Source organism: Leucoraja erinacea, chromosome 8 (assembly GCF_028641065.1).
Source record: "Leucoraja erinacea ecotype New England chromosome 8, Leri_hhj_1, whole genome shotgun sequence".
NCBI lineage: Eukaryota > Metazoa > Chordata > Chondrichthyes > Rajiformes > Rajidae > Leucoraja > Leucoraja erinaceus.
The window spans coordinates 12,181,226-12,198,984 of record NC_073384.1 but is presented as its reverse complement, the minus strand read 5'-3'; positions in this window follow the sequence as shown (position 1 = coordinate 12,198,984).

The following is a 17,759-nucleotide window of genomic DNA, read 5'->3' as shown; positions in this document are numbered from 1 at the left end:
AATAAGAGGAATGTTCACCAATATCTCCGTGAATGGGAGTAACGAGATATGAATCAAGCCCAGAAAACAGGATGCAAATATTACATCTGCATTTCAGAAACAATGAGGGCCATGGAATACTTCTCCATACTCAACACTTCCACAAAGATAGCAATATCAATAAATCTGCATCTGCTAAAAAATAATTCTCCATATGATTTAAACACATGGCATTAGCTGGGGGAAATGTTTAAAGTTCTGAAAGACCTGAAACATTGATCCTGTTCTTCACAGATGTGCCTGTGCTTTTGTGTGCATTTTGTGTTTTGATGTGACATTATCTGTCATATTCAGTTTAACCATATAACCATATAACAATTACAGCACGGAAACAGGCCATCTCGGCCCTACAAGTCCGTGCCGAACAAATTTTTTCCCCTTAGTCCCACCTGCCTGCACTCATACCATAACCTTCCATTCCCTTCTCATCCATATGCCTATCCAATTTATTTTTAAATGATACCAATGAACCTGCCTCCACCACTTCCACTGGAAGCTCATTCCACACCACTACCACTCTCTGAGTAAAGAAGTTCCCCCTCATATTACCCCTAAACTTCTGTCCCTTAATTCTGAAGTCATGTCCTTGGCAATGTTGGTGTCAGAACAGTGATTGCCTACTGTCATAAACCTCTACAGGATTCTTCTGAATATTCCATCTAATCCATTCCTTAATGACAGATGGCTGGATTGTGTTACAAATGTCTGCACACACATCTTGCAGGAAATTCAAATTAAATTTGGGCCCTTGTTATCTAACTAATGGACATTATGGAGCAGGATGTTATGGCTTCCTTTCTAAACGACTGCATCTGTGAAGTCCTGCACAAACACATTATTAAAATCCTTTACCAAATTACATTAGTCTTTTTGTTTTTTAATCATGCGACTTAGAAACATAGAAACATAGAAATTAGGTGCAGGAGTAGGCCATTCGGCCCTTCGAACCTGCACCGCCATTCAATATGATCATGGCTGATCATCCAACTCAGTATCCCGTACCTGCCTTCTCTCCATACCCCCTGATCCCCTTAGCCACAAGGGCCACATCTAACTCCCTCTTAAATATAGCCAATGAACTGGCCTCAACTACCCTCTGTGGCAGAGAGTTCCAGAGATTCACCACTCTCTGTGTGAAAAAAGTTCTTCTCATCTCGGTTTTAAAGGATTTCCCTCTTATCCTTAAGCTGTAACCCCTTGTCCTGGACTTCCCCAACATCGGGAACAATCTTCCTGCATCTAGCCTGTCCAACCCCTTAAGAATTTTGTAAGTTTCTATAAGATCCCGGCTCAATCTCCTAAATTCTAGAAAGTATAAACCAAGTCTATCCAGTCTTTCTTCATAAGACAGTCCTGACATTCCAGGAATCAGTCTGGTGAACCTTCTCTGCACTCCCTCTATGGCAATAATGTCCTTCCTCAGATTTGGAGACCAAAACTGTACGCAATACTCCAGGTGTGGTCTCACCAAGACCCTGTACAACTGCAGTAGAACCTCCCTACTCCTATACTCATATCCTTTTGCAATGAAAGCTAACATACCATTCACTTTCTTTACTGCCTGCTGCACCTGCATGCCTACCTTCAATGACTGGTGTACCATGACACCCAGGTCTCGCTGCATCTCCCCCTTTCCCAATCGGCCACCATTTAGATAATAGTCTGCTTTCCCGTTTTTGCCACCAAAATGGATAACCTCACATTTATCCACATTATACTGCATCTGCCAAACATTTGCCCACTCACCCAGCCTATCCAAGTCACCTTGCAGTCTTCTAGCATCCTCCTCACAGCTAACACTGCCCCCCAGCTTAGTGTCATCCGCAAACTTGGAGATATTGCCTTCAATTCCCTCATCCAGATCATTAATATATATTGTAAATAGCTGGGGTCCCAGCACTGAGCCTTGCGGTACCCCACTAGTCACTGCCTGCCATTGTGAAAAGGACCCGTTTACTCCTACTCTTTGCTTCCTGTTTGCCAGCCAGTTCTCTATCCACATCAATACTGAACCCCCAATGCCGTGTGCTTTAAGTTTGTATACTAATCTCTTATGTGGGACCTTGTCAAAAGCCTTCTGGAAGTTCAGATACACCACATCCACTGGTTCTCCCCTATCCACGCTACTATTACATCCTCAAAAAATTCTATAAGATTCGTCAGACATGATTTACCTTTCGTAAATCCATGCTGACTTTGTCCAATGATTTCACCACTTTCCAAATGTGCTGCTATCCCATCTTTAATAACTGACTCTAGCAGTTTCCCCACTACCGATGTTAGACTAACTGGTCTGTAATTCCCCGTTTTCTCTCTCCCTCCCTTCTTAAAAAGTGGGGTTACGTTTGCTACCCGCCAATCCTCAGGAACTACTCCAGAATCTAAAGAGTTTTGAAAGATTATTACTAATGCATCCACTATTTCTGGAGCTACTTCCTTAAGTACTCTGGGATGCAGCCTATCTGGCCCTGGGGATTTATCGGCCTTTAATCCATTCAATTTACCCAACACCACTTCCCGGCTAACCTGGATTTCACTCAATTCCTCCAACTCCTTTGACCCGCGGTCCCCTGCTATTTCCGGCAAATTATTTATGTCTTCCTTAGTGAAGACGGAACCAAAGTAGTTATTCAATTGGTCCGCCGTATCCTTGTTCCCCATGATCAACTCACCTGTTTCTGACTGCAACGGACCTACATTTGTTTTAACTAATCTCTTTCTTTTCACATATCTATAAAAACTTTTGCAGTCAGTCTTTATGTTCCCTGCCAGTTTTCTTTCATAATCTATTTTTCCTTTCCTAATTAAGCCCTTTGTCCTCCTCTGCTGATCTTTGAATTTCTCCCAGTCCTCCGGTATGCTGCTTTTTCTGGCTAATTTGAACGCATCATCCTTCGCTTTGATACTATCCCTGATTTCCCTTGTTATCCACGGATGTACTACCTTCCCTGATTTATTCTTTTGCCAATCTGGGATGAACAATTTTTGTAGTTCATCCATGCAGTCTTTAAATGTCTTCCATTGCACATCCACCGTCAACCCTTTTAGAATTAATTGCCAGTCAATCTTGGCCAATTCACGTCTCAGACCCTCAAAGTTACCTTTCTTTAAGTTCAGAACCATTGTTTCTGAATTAACAATGTCACTCTCCATCCTAATGAAGAACTCAACCATATTATGGTCACTCTTGCCCAAGGGGGCACGTACAACAAGATTGCTAACTAACCCTTCCTCATTACTCACTACCCAGTCTAAAATACCCTGCTCTCTCGTTGGTTCCTCTACATGTTGATTTAGATAACTATCCCTCATACATTCCAAGAAATCCTCTTCCTCAGCACCCCTGCCAATTTGATTCACCCAATCTATATGTAGATTGAAATCACCCATTATAACTGTTTTGCCTTTGTCGCACGCATTTCTAATTTCCTGTTTGATACCATCTCCAACTACTACTGTTAGGTGGCCTGTACACAACACCCACCAGCGTTTTCTGCCCCTTAGTGTTTCGCAGCTCTACCCATACCGATTCCACATCCTCAAAACTAATGTCCTTCCTTTCCATTGCATTAATCTACTCTCTAATCAGTAACGCTACCCCACCTCCTTTTCCTTTCTCTCTATCCCTCCTGAATATTGAATATCCCTGGATGTTCAGCTCCCAGCCTTGGTCACCCTGGAGCCATGTCTCCGTGATCCCAACTATATCATAGTCATTAATAGCTATCTGCACATTCAACTCATCCACCTTATTACGAATGCTCCTTGCATTGAGACACAAAGCCTTCAGGCTTGTTTTTACAACACTCTTACCCCTTATACAATTATGTTGAAAAGTGGCCCTTTTTGATTTTTGCCCGGGTTTTGTCTGCCTGCCACTTTTACTTTTCACCTTGCTACCTATTGCTTCTACCCTCATGTTACACCCCTCGGTCTCTATGCTCACACATTTAAGAAACCCTTTCCCTTTAACTCCATCCTCCACTATCCCATTCGACACCCCACCCCCCTTATTCAGTTTAAAGCCACCCGTGTAGCAGTGGCAAACCTGCCTGCCAGAATACTGGTCCCCCACCTGTTAAGATGCAATCCGTCCCTTTTGTACAGTTCCCTCTTACCCCAAAACAGATCCCAGTGATCTAAGAATCTAAATCCCTGCCCCGTGCACCAGTTCCTCAGCCACACGTTCAGGTCCCATATCTCCCTGTTCCTGCTCTCGCCAGCACGGGGAACTGGAAGAAAACCGGAGATAACAACCCTGGAGGTCCTGCTTTTCAACATTTTTCCGAGCTCTCTAAAGTCACGCTGCAGAATATTCATCCCCTTCTTTCCGACATCGTTTGTGCCGACATGCACTACCACTTCCGGATGTTCACCTTCGCCCTTGAGGATTTTCTGCACTCTGTCCGTGACATCCTGGATCCTGGCACCGGGAAGGCAGCACACCATCCTCGCATCCCGTCTGTTGCCGCAGAAACTCCTGTCCGTACCTCTCACAATGGAGTCTCCCACTACAATGGCGTTGCCTGCCTTAGGCCGTTTTGGTTTTGGCTCAATAGCCCTATTCGCATCGCAAGCCAGTCCGTCGCTCAGTGTAATCACGTCTTCTGTCCCAACAGCTTCTATGCGGGTGAACCTGTTCACAAGAGGTACAACACCCGGGGACGTTGGCATTCCATGCTTCCCTCCCTTTCTCACTGTCTCCCACCTTCTCTCTTCCAGTACCTTAGGTGTAACAATCGTACTGTAGGACTTGTCGAGGAACGACTCCGTTTCTCGTACGAACCGGAGGTCATCCACTTGCTTCTCCAGTTCCTTATTCTTGCTCATTTGGTTGTACCAATATTTTGAACCAAAATAAAATACCAATAATTATCAATTGATGCCTCTTCCAAGTTTACCATTTTGTTTCCTATGTTTTCACTAAAATTAATGGTATAGGTTTCAAACTCCATGTTTTGGGGGACTGAGCCTACTCAATAAATTCAATAGATATATATATAATTGTGCACTATCTTGTTCTTACGAAAGACCTTGTGCAATAATTTGTTAAATACCAGGCTTAAAAAGAGCACAGTTTTATTTTGTCATGATTAAACAATGAATGCACATGTTGTCCATTCCTGAAATCACACAACCAACGCTTGCTCCAATGTAGAATACGTTCATAAGTTCCATCACTATGGAAAGAAATGGTCATGCCTGTTCGGTGGAATTCCATTATAAATGTAAATAATGGCCAACCTACCTGGTTTGAATTTCATTTACAGTAAGTACAATTGTCCTTATGTACATTAATTGTACCATAGATTCAAAACATTCTCTTGCAATGTGCCTAATGCTACTCATTGTCAATATCCATTGACTTGGCCTCCACAGCCCTCTGTGGCAATGAGTTCCACAGATTCACCACCCTCTGACTAAAGAAGTTCCTCCTCACCTCCTTTCTAAAAGATGCCCCTTCATTCTGAGGCTATGACCTCTGGTCCCAGACTCTCCCACCAGTGGAAACATTGTGACTAACTTGGATGGTGCATCTTGGATGGTGCATTATTATGTAAAAGAATATGTGTGTTATGATTGTGTTTATAATTTGTTTGGTTGTTTTGTTGTTTGTCTTTTGCACAAAAGTCCGCGAGCATTGCCACTTTCATTTCATTGCACATCTCGTATGTGTATGTGACAAATAAACTTGACTTGACTTGACTTGGTCCTCATGGACAAGTTGGGCTGAAAGGCCTGTTTGTAAGCTCGATACCTCTTATGAATTGGCCCAGCGCAATACTGCCAGTTCCTTTCATGCCCGCCACCACTCCATGTGGGTGTTGCAGGCTGCATTTGACATGCTCAGCCGCCCAGCCAAAGTAAGGCCTCCGGTGGCCGCCCTGTTTCCACATAAGGACACTGGGGCAGCGCGATGGCATAGTGGTAGAGATGTTGTCATACAGCGCCAGAGACCTGGGTTTGATCCTGACTACGGGTGCTGTCTGTACGGAGATTGTACGTTCTCCCCGTGACCATGTGGGATTTCTCCGAGTGCTCCGGTTTCCCCCCACACTCCCAAGACAACCAGGTTTGTAAGTTAATTGGCTTAAATAAAATTGTAAATTGTCTCTAATGTGTAGGATAGTGCTAGTGGACGGGATGATTGCTGGTTGGCATGGACTCGGTGGGCCGAAGGGCCTGTTTCCATGCTGTATCTCTAAAGTCTATAATGACCTGTGGCCCCTGCAGCCACGTCATCTAATGCCATTTTTCTGGACATTGATTTCCTATATGAGAACAAGGCTATGAGAACATTCATTGCTTGTATTACCCAAAGAATTGTTTGAGCACTGAAAGACTCATACAGGAGGCAAGTGCAGCTTCCAAGAGAAGATAATTACCTTAAGATCTGCTTCCTCATCCTTAGACCTTCTTGTGCGGATACGACCACAGCTTTGAGGAAGATGAAGTTACAGGATGTAGCCCAGCAACAATGAAGATATAGTAATACATATCCAAGCAAGAGCAGTGTGTGACGTATGACCTGTATGGTGATGTTCCCATGTCCTTTTAGCCACGTCCTTTCTGATGGTGATCATGGGTTTCAGAGGTACTGATGAAGTGGATTGCGCACACTACAGCATGATTCATAGCTAGTGGAGGAAATGAATGGTTGAGGTGTTGAATAAGTTCTTCAACAAGTGGTAGTTTTGTCCTAAGATAGACACAAGAAGTTGGAGTGACTCAGCCAGTCAGACATTGTCTCCTGAGAAAAGGAATAGGTGGTGTTTCGGGTCGGGGCCCTGGTGTTTAACTTCTTCAGCATTTTGGAGTTTCACTGAGTGTGTATCCCTTTGCATTCCTGACTTGGGCCTGGCAGGTAGTGTAAAGGTTTTGTGCATCAGGAGGAGAGCTGATTCCTACAGAAACACAGAGTCTCTGGTTTGTCTTTGTAGCTATGGTATTTCTAAACAGCTGCTACAGTGAAGTATTCAGTCAGTGGTAATCTGCAGATATTGATGAGCAGGGGTTGAATTTTGTTAACACTGTACCATGTCAAGGGGAAGTGGTTGGATTTTATCTGGCACTTACATCACCCAAATGCTCCTTGCAACTTAAAAGCTCACAATATGAATGTTTCTGTCTTGCTACATGCAGGTATGGATGAATTGCAAATGGGACTAAACCTATTTGCTATCTGATTGCTTGGGCTATGCAATAAAAGCATACCATACTTGTCAATCGAAAAACAGAGCTCTGAAATTTGATATGCCAAATTGTTGCCAGGAAGGGATTGTAACCTTTAAAGATGTTTTGTTGTTAAAAGGAGATTCACTGAGAAAGCCAAGCTAAATTTATCTCTGTATGATTACTCATCTTTTAAGCAGGAGGGGTTATTAAGGCATCGCAAGAAGCCTCCCTTTCCTTTCCACAGACAGAAGATTGAAAGGTACCAGTAGTTTCATACACTCCTGCTCAACAATGGGTAGGGTGGGATGTCCAATATTGCAATCCTTTAGCAAACCCAAACCACATTAAGGAAATATTTTAATGGTACTATATTGTTACATACAAATATATAGTGACATTATTTCTTGCATACAATTCAGTAAAAACCTTTCCATACATAGGCACAATCATACTTAAGTATACGAGTGTAAGAAAAGTAGATTATATTGAGGCAGTATGCAAGAGGGTGGCAGGATGGCACAATGGTAGAGTTGCTGCCTTACAGTGCCAGAGACCCGGGTTCGATCCTAACTACGGGTGCAGTCTGTACGGAGTTTGTGCATTCTCCCCATGACCTGTGTGTATTTTCTCTGGGTGCTCCGGTTTCATCCTACACTCCAAAGACGTACAGGTTTGTAGGTTAATTGGCTTGGTAAAATTGTAAAAAAATTGTCCCCAGTGTGTGCGGGATAGTGTTAGTGTGCAGGGATCGCTGGTCGGCATGGACTCGGTGGGCCGAAGGGCCAGTTTCCACGCTGTATCTCTAAACTAAACTAAACTGGATTTTTTTTGCCATCTTGTACCTTCAAGTTAAAAATTGTTAAAAATGTAGAGTTTTAACTTGGCCATAAAGGCCTGCTGGCCTGGCAGCGGCAGTGCATTAGTGTTGCAAGGGTCAGCCTAGCCTAGTGCAGTTGTTGATGCCTTACACCGCTGCTCTGCCGCTCTGTGCCTCTGCAGGCAACGTCAAATCTGGCCTTGGAGCGGCGCCTGATCTGGTGCTGCAGAAAATACAAATTGCATCACTTGCCTGCCATCAGAATTAAAGAAGTGGCAGAAGGACCTACAGATGCTGGTTTACACCGACGAAAGACACAAAATGCTACAGTAACTCAGAGGGTCAGGCAGCATCTCTGGAGAAAAGGATAGAAACATAGAAACATAGAAATTAGGTGCAGGAGTAGGCCATTCGGCCCTTCGAGCCTGCATCGCCATTCAACATGATCATGGCTGATCATCCAACTCAGTATCCCATACCTGCCTTCTCTCCATACCCCCTGATCCCCTTAGCCACAAGGGCCACATCTAACTCCCTCTTAAATATAGCCAATGAACTGGCCTCAACTACCCTCTGTGGCAGAGAGTTCCAGAGATTCACCACTCTCTGTGTGAAAAAAGTTCTTCTCATCTCGGTTTTAAAGGATTTCCCCCTTATCCTTAAAGCTGTGACCCCTTGTCCTGGACTTCCCTAACATCGGGAACGTCAGGATTAGGTGACGTTTGGAGTCGAGACCCTTTGTCAGAATGTGAGTCAGGGAGGGGGAAACTAGAGTTATGGGAAGGTACAGCACAAAGCAGAGCCTGCATTGATGATGCAGGGAAGGTGGAGCCCACAGTGGTGGGAAAGCGGTGGGTAACACACGTGGCTGTGGTTATGAGTCCAGGTTAAAGTGTTGCCGGAGAGCAGGAGGAATCACAGAGGTGGAGCAACGAGAGATGGTGTTGTCTATAAGAATGAAAGAGCTGGGCTTCCCAAACACATTCAGGGCTGAGGAAGGAAGAAGGGTTACCCCTACAGGAACATCAAAGGCAACTGGAGCAACAGTCTCCACTTTGTACGAATCTATCGTAAGAAGCATCTGCAAATTGCTCAGGACAAGAGCGACTGGATGTCTCAGATAAGATCAGCATTTTAACAACTTTGAGCAGGAACGACTCCGCGCTGTACTTGAAAGGTGCCTCAGTGCTGAATTATCCGACATTGTGTTTGCAGACTTCCTGTCTCTGCAGCACCCCAGAATGACATCCTCCACAGTGACACACGTAGCCACAATGAGGCAACACCATCGTCCCTATCAGTGACACAATTGCCAAAGCACAGGAAACTTGCTAATTCATAGCAGATATTTATCTTCGACATTCAACACAACTCTCAATTTTGAAGGTGGCTGGAGAAATCTTTGCTAATTCCACCAGCAAACGCAAGGCTATTCTTGAAATTAACTTGACAATTAGTTCCTGGAATTAGGTTTAGAGGGGGGGGGGGGGGAGAACAATGGGGGACCCGGCACAGAGGGTACGTTGTGGGCCACTATTTGCATACCTTGGGTATTCAAGCAAAGAATTTCACTGTGACTTGTCACATGTGACAATAAAGTATTCATTCATTCGTTCATTTTTGCAGCCCCTTGTTTTCCATCTTTCTCTCTTCACCATGTCAAAGCATGTGCCACTTCGTTGCCATTTACCCATGGAGGGCCACAAGTTAAAACTATTTCTACAGGGTGCGGAAATTAGCTGGATTGTGAAACAAACCTCTGTGATTCCCCCTTCCCTCCAACTCTACGACTTTGCCTACTCTTCCAGATGGAAAAACCTTAACGCTTTCAATAGACAATAGGTGCAGGAATTCGAGCCCTTCGAGCCAGCACCGCCATTCAATGTGATCATGGCTGATCATCCCGAATCAGTACCCCGTTCCTGCCTTCTCCCCATATTCCCTGACTCCGCTATTTTTAAGAGCCCTATCTAGCTCTCTCTTGAAAGCATCCAGAGAACCTGCCTCCACCGCCCTCTGAGGCAGAGAATTCCACAGACTCACCACTCACTGTGAGAAAAAGTGTTTCCTCGTCTCCGTTTTAAATGGCTTACTCCTTATTCTTAAATTGTGGCCCTTAGTTCTGGACTCCCCCAACACCGGGAACATGTTTCCTGCCTCTAGCGTGTCCAAACCCTTAACAATCTTATATGTTTCTATGAGATCCTCTCTCATCCTTCTAAACTCCAGAGTGTACAAGCCCACCTGCTCTATTCTCTCAGCATATGACAGTCCCGCCATCCCGGGAATTAACCTTGTAAACCTACGCTGCACTCTCTCAATATCCTTCCTCAAATTATGGGACCAAAACTGCACACAATACTCCAGGTGTGGTCTCACCAGGGCTCTGTACAACTGCAGAAGGACCTCTTTGTTCCTATATTCGATTCCTCTGTCATAAAGGCCAACATGCCATTCGTTTTCTTCACTGCCTGGTGTACCTTTCATAGACTGATGTACAAGGACCCCTAGATCCCTTTGTACTTCCAATTTTCCCAACTTGACACTATTTAAATAGTAATCTGCCTACCTGTTTTTGCTACCATAGTGGATAACCTCACATTTATCTGCATTAAACTTCATCTGCCATGTATCTGCCCACTGTCCAAGTCACCCTGCATTCTCATAGTATCCTCCTCACAGTTCACACTGCCACCCAGCTTTGTATCAGCTTTCAGTTCAGGTTTTCTACTTTAAATCATTTTGAAATAGCCTTATTTTGATACAACTTTAATCCGAATACTACTGCAAAGTAAAAGGAAAATTAAATAGAAATAGGTGTTCATGGAGGTTTAACTGGAGATTTCTGCAAACTCGATAGGCTTGGTATTTAGCTGATACAAAAGCAAATACTGTACATTTAGTTTAGTTTAATTTAGTTTAGAAATACAGTGTGAAAGCAGGCCCTTCACCCACAGACTAGTGTTTCCCGCACACCAACACTATCCTACACACACACAAGGGACAATTTACATATATACCAACCCAATTAACCGACAAACCTGTACGTCTTTGGAGTGTGGGAGGAAACCAAAGATCTCGGAGAAAACCAACACAGGTCACAGGGAGAACGTGTAAACTCCGTACTGACAGCACCCGTAGTTAGGATTGAACCCAGGTCTCTGGCACTGGAAGGCAGTAACTCTACCACTGCGCCACCGGGCAAAGAATTCTATTCTCACAATCCCCCGGCAAAATTGCAGAATGAAAGGAATCGCCACAAGGTATTTGCATTTTCTTTGCAAACAAAACCACGAGAAATATTTGATGGTGTGCAGATCTGGATTCTTTTTAGCGCAGACTCTTCCGACACCATCCACACCCATTTGCCAACCTTATCTCATTGCTGATTTTAAAACATTTCTGCATTGACCAAAGAAACACTTTAAAACCAGGCCAGCTCTTAAATTAGACATATCAATACTTGGAATTTGAAATGCCAATGCTTGAAATTTCAAATCTCAGATACTTCTTCCAAATGCACTCACATAACTTGTCGATTCAGGGTTCGAGGCAGAAAATCATGAATATTTAATATTGAAAATAAATGTTTACATATTACAAACAATGCGTGTTTAGCCAATAATGTGGAGCATATGGCATTTTGATTGTCTTTTATCAAAGAAAAGCAAAACATTTCTATAAAGCTCTCAATAGGTATTCATCCCTTTTTAAAGAAACCATAGAAACATAGACATAGAAACATAGAAAATAGGTGGAGGAGTAGGCCATTCGGCCCTTCGAGCCTGCACCGCCATTCAATATGATCATGGCTGATCATCCAGCTCCGTATCCTGTACCTGCCTTCTCTCCATACCCCCTGATCCCTTTAGCCACAAGGGCCACATCTAACTCCCTCTTAAATATAGCTTGTTTCTTATAAAAGTTTATGAACTCTCTTCCTCAGTTTATTCACTCTCTTCCCTATCTCGGACATATGACAATAAAATACTCTTGACTTGACCCTTATGCCTCACTCCTGTTTGTACATGGTACCCAATGGTGTGCCGTTCTGCTGCATAACTGATAATTCTGTAGTCATCATGGAGAGATTCAACTGGACTTGAGCAAGTCCACCTTTCTTCCCTTTCATAGACACAAAATGCTGGAGTAACTCAGTGGGACAGACAGCATCTCTGGATATAAGGGATGTGTGATGTTTCAGGTTAAGACCCTTCTGTGAACTGAGAGTCAGGGGAGAGGGAAGAGATATGGAAAAGTAAGGTGTGAAAATGAGATATCAAAGGGGGACAAAGCTCAAAGAAAACGTAGAATAAATCATTGTTAGATAGGGGAAGCTGACATCGAAGCATACACAGATAAAGTTTAATCAAGAGGACAGTCGGAGAAGTCTCAGTCTGAAGAAGGGTCTGACCCGAAATGTCACCCATTCCTTCTATCCAGAGATGCTCTGTTCCACTGATTTACTCCAGGATTTTGTGTCTAACTTCGGTGTAAGCCAGTATCTGCAGTTCCTTCCTGCACCTTTCTTTCCTTTGTCCTTGCAAATTAGCATCCATTGCCAATCCTATCTTTACCAAAGTCCTCAAATATTCTGCTCTTCCTATTCATTCTAGCTCTCTGTTTAAACGTCACCAATCAAGTCTTCATCCCCTTGCGATGCCACTGGAACACCATTAATCAAAGCCACAAATGACCTTAAATGTCACTAGGTCCATGGTGCTGGATTCTTCCTCAGCCCACATAGTGTATTTGTGTGTGCACAAGGAAGAGCAGATGCTGGTTTACCAAAAAAGACACAAAGTGCCGGTGTACCTCAGCAGGTCAGACGGCAGCATCTCTGGAGAACACGGATGGGCGCCATTTCGGATCAGGACCAAACTTTGCCTATCCATGTTCTCCCGAGACCCGCTGAGTTGCTCCTGCATATTGTGACTAGTCTGTCTGTGCGATTGACAAGACGCTTTGTTAAAGCAGCTCTTCCATTTTCCTCCTTGGTTCTCAACCCATATTTGACCCCATTCCAGCCTATGTAGAGAATTCCCTGCAATCATAAGGTCATGAGGAATAGGAGTAGAATTAGACCATCCGGCCTTCAATCATGGTTGATCTATCTCTCCCTCCGAACCCCATTCTCCTGCCTTCTCCCCATAATCTCTGACACCCCTACTAATCAAGAATCTAACGATCTCTGCCTTAAAAATATCCATTGACTTGGCCTCCACAGCCTTCTGTGTCAATGAATTCCACAGATTTTACCATCCTCTGACTAAAGAAATGTCTCCTCATCTCCATCCTAAAAGAACATCCTTTAATTCTGAATGACTTCTCTTCTTGCCTCTGTGCTCCAATTGTATTAATATTCCTCCTTTCCAACTCCTCCTTTGCCTCTATCCCATCAGAAGGGTTGTCTGCTTTCTCACTCCGCAAGTTTCTCAATCACTTTCTTTAAAGATTTGGACTTCAAACTCAGTCCATTCAACCATTTCCCTCCCTGCTCACTGTCAATAGACAATAGACAATCGATAATAGGTGCAGGAGTAGGCCGTTCGGCCCTTCGAGTCAGCACCGCCATTCAATGTGATCATAGCTGATCATCCACATTCAGTACCCAGTTCCTGCCTTCTCACCATATCCTCTGACTCCACTATCTTTAAGAGCTTTATCTACCTTTCTCTTGAAAGCATCCCAAGAATTGTTCTCCACTGCCTTCTGAGGCAGAGAATTCCACAGATTCACAACTCTCTGGGTGGAAAAGCTTTTCCTCATCTCCGTTCTAAATGGCGTACCTTTTATTCTTAAACTGTGGCCCCTGGTTCTGGACTCCCCCAACATCGGGAACATGTTTCCTGCCTTTAGCGGGTCCAATCCCTTAATGAATGAATAAGTTTATTGGCCAAGTATTCGCATATAAGGAATTTGCCTTGGTGCTTCGCCCGCAAGTGACAACATGACATACCGTGATAGTTAAGAATGATACATAAAACATTAAACATTAGTAATAAAACATTATTGATCTTATATGTTTCAATAAGATCTCCTCTCACCCTTCTAATTTCCAGAGTATACAAGTCTGGGGGGTGACCATGATTATGTACAACCTGACTTTCTTATTGAAACTTAGCGAGTTGCTGAACCTAATTTGCTCACATCACAAAAAACAGCTATTTCTGCTCCTATCACTTGGCCAATTTCTGCTCCTGTTACTTATGATCTTACGAAGTCAAAAGTGTTTATTACCGTATGTACAGTACAAACGGAACAATGAAATTCTTACTTTCAGCAGCGTAACAGGGATGTAAACATAATACTCAATAGATTACATAATAAACCACAGAAGTTCAATAAATACAAACAAAACCTACATAATACAAAAAAACAAAATCGCAAAGACCCTCATCTCAAGCCGTTCGTTCCTCAATCAATTCCAACTTGCTTTGGAAATGTCAGCATGTATCCTCGGCATTTCAGGCAGTGGATTTGTTGTCATAAGGCATTTTAAGGCATAATGACATTTTTTTCCTTATCAATTTACTCCATTTCCTTAAACCTGGGCCTTATTTCCAGCCAGCTGTCCTTTAGTGGAAGTTTCCAGCTGTCTACTTACAAAATGCTTGATAAATTTGATCACTTCTACTGTTTCTCTGGTTGAAGGATTGCTCTCTCAGCTTCACTGATTTCTCATCATCGCGAAATAACCAGCTATTGCCCTTGTGAATCTACAAATTCTCCAATGTAACGCCCATCTGCTCTCCTGCCACTCCAAAATGCACCATTTCATATTATTTTAAATTCAGTCTGCCATATGTCTCTGATCCTTACCCCCAGTCTATCTTTGAAGTTTACCACTCTTTAACTACATTTCCACGTTTTGGGTCATAGAGTTAAGAAAAGGGCGGCTTAGTGGCTCGGCGGTAGAGTCACTGCCTTACAGCACCTGAGATCCGGGTTCGATCTTGGCTACGGTGCTGTCTGCACGGAGTTTGTACGTTCTCCACATGACCTGCGTGGGTTTTCTCCGGGATTTCCGGTTTCCTCCCACGTTCCAAAGACGTTCAGGTTTGTAAGTTAATTGGCTTGGTATAATAGTAAATTATACAATTACTAGTGTGTGTAGGATAGTGTTGATGTTCGGGATCGTTGGTTGGTACCAATGATTGTAGAGCAGAGCAAGATGCGCCACTCTGCGAAAAAAGCGTAGTATGACATGACGCCATTTTATTGAGCTGCAATTTACAATAATATTAATAAAATTTACAATAATATTAACTAAATATGTGAAGTGATCGATGCTATATAAAACACAATTCCCAACAACACTGATAATTGAGCAGATCAATCTTTGGAACGGATTACATTGCAATGTTACAAGATTTTGAGATTTTAAAAATCAAGTCTGCAATTTATCCGATCAGATAAAGCATAAAAATAAGTTTAATTTGACACCTAATTCACTTTTATATCTCAAGTATTTAAAAAGTTATGGCCATTTTCATACTCAGAAATTAGCATCTTGTTCCCTATTGATTTTCTATGGACATAACAAAAAAGCTGTGATCGTGGACAGTCAAAAGCCCATAACTTTCTTAAAAATTAAGAGAACTGAATGAAAATTTCAGTTATCATAGATTGAAGCGTTCTGAAACAAATATAAAATAATCTTACTTGGATGACCTGAAATTAAAGCATATAATTAGTTAATTACCTAATTGTAGCTAATTACAAACTTCAATTACTAGATTTAAACAGAGACAAAGAAATGCATTCAATTACTATCTATCCATTTCTTAATAAATGATTAACATTTTTAAATAGCCTAAGTGTCCAAATAATATTCACAAATAATTCACAATAAAACATGATTTGTAAATCTCATTTACATTAATTTATAGGCCAAATGGAAGGAATTTAGTGTTCAATTGCTGTAAATTAATGTCCATTGAACGCGCTGGTTTAGAACGTTCACATTGCGGTAGATTTGTGCCCTCAAATGCCCAGAAAAATACTGCGGGATATAATGGGCCCAAAATGAGCTACTCGCAACATTAAACTTTGTATAAAGGGATCTTAAGAAACCCTTTTTAACGTAAAAATAAACAGCCTACCTCCTGTTTTCCCCTGTATGAGATCTGGCACGTTGTCGGCGGTTGGGGGTTTAGAGGTTAATTTTTAACCTACTATAACAAGTAAAGAAAGCCCTTAAAACTAATAATAGCTCAAGTGAGGGAATCTTCCAGCGGTTTTTCATTAATAATCAACTAGGCTGAAAAACCGCGATTTGAACAGCCTAGGGAAAATCGCGTTTTAAACCCGCCCCCCTCTAAACGGCGCCAAAAATTGCGCACACGGGCTGGGACAGATTTTCAGCGACGCTTCAGGTACGCCTTGCAACATACCTAGATTACACCAAAGATACTAGAGGAGCATTGCCCGCTGCCTTGGGAGCTCCGCCTTGGGAGCTTGAGGCTCTCCCGCCAGCCGCCTTCATCTGGTATCGGGGGGACCAAGAATCAGTCCTGGATCAACTCAGGAGTGGAGGAAACGTCCCCTTCCCCCAAAGACACTAGAGGAGCCTCTAGTATCTTTGCTTTTCCCTGCGACCGGATGTAAGAGCAGATTGTATAACTGTGGAGTCCGTCCCCGCTACCAAAGATGTCGCATTTGGCATAAACAAATGGCGGCCGTGACGTTCCGTTACGTGCTACACGTCAGTTCCATTGGATTTCGGAGGAGTTGTCTATCTTGCTCTTCTCTATAATCTTTGGTTGGTACGGACTCGGTAGGCCGAAGGATGTGTTTCCGCTCTGTATCTCTAAACCCAATTAAACTAAATTAAACTAAATAGTCCGCAATAACCTACCTGAACTCCCGGTGGCTCAGCACTTCAACTCCCCCTCCCATTCCCAATCCAACCTCTCTGTCCTGGGTCTCCTCCATTGCCAGAGTGAGCAACACCGGAAATTGGAGGAACAGCACCTCATATTCCGCCTGGGTTGCTTGCGTCCGGATGGCATGAACGTTGAGTTCTCCCAGTTTTGCTAGCCCTTGCTGTCTCCTCCCCTTCCTTAACCCTCGAGCTGTCTCCTCCCATCCCCCCACCCTCGGGCTCCTCCTCCTCCCTTTTTCCTTCCTTCTCCCCCCCACCCCCCATCAGTCTGAAGAAGGGTTTCGGCCCAAAACGTCGCCTATTTCCTTCGCTCCATAGATGCTGCTGCACCCGCTGTGTTTCTCCAGCATTTTTGTGTACCTTTAAACTAAATAGAACTTTGGCTCCATTTGTCCCATACCAACTAAGTTGCTTCACTGAGCTAGCTCCACTTGTCTGTGCCTTGCCCATATCCTACCAACCACTTCCTATCTATGAACCTTCTCAGTGTCTTTTAAATGTTGTCATTGTACCAGCCTCTACCACTTCCTCTGTCATCCTCTACCACTTCCTCTGGCATAAGGGTTTGGACACGCTAGAGGCAGGAAGCATGTTCCCGGTGATGGGGGAGTCCAGAACCAGGGGCCACAGTTTAAAAATAAGGAGTAAGCCATTTAGAACGGAGGCGAGGAAACACTTTTTCTCACAGAGAGTGGTGAGTCTGTGGAATTCTCTGCCTCAGAGGGCGGTGGAGGCAGGTTCTCTGGATGCTTTCAAGAGAGAACTAGATAGGGCTCTTAAAAATAGCGAAGTCAGGGGATATGGGGAGAAGGCAAGAACGGGGTACTGATTGGGGATGAT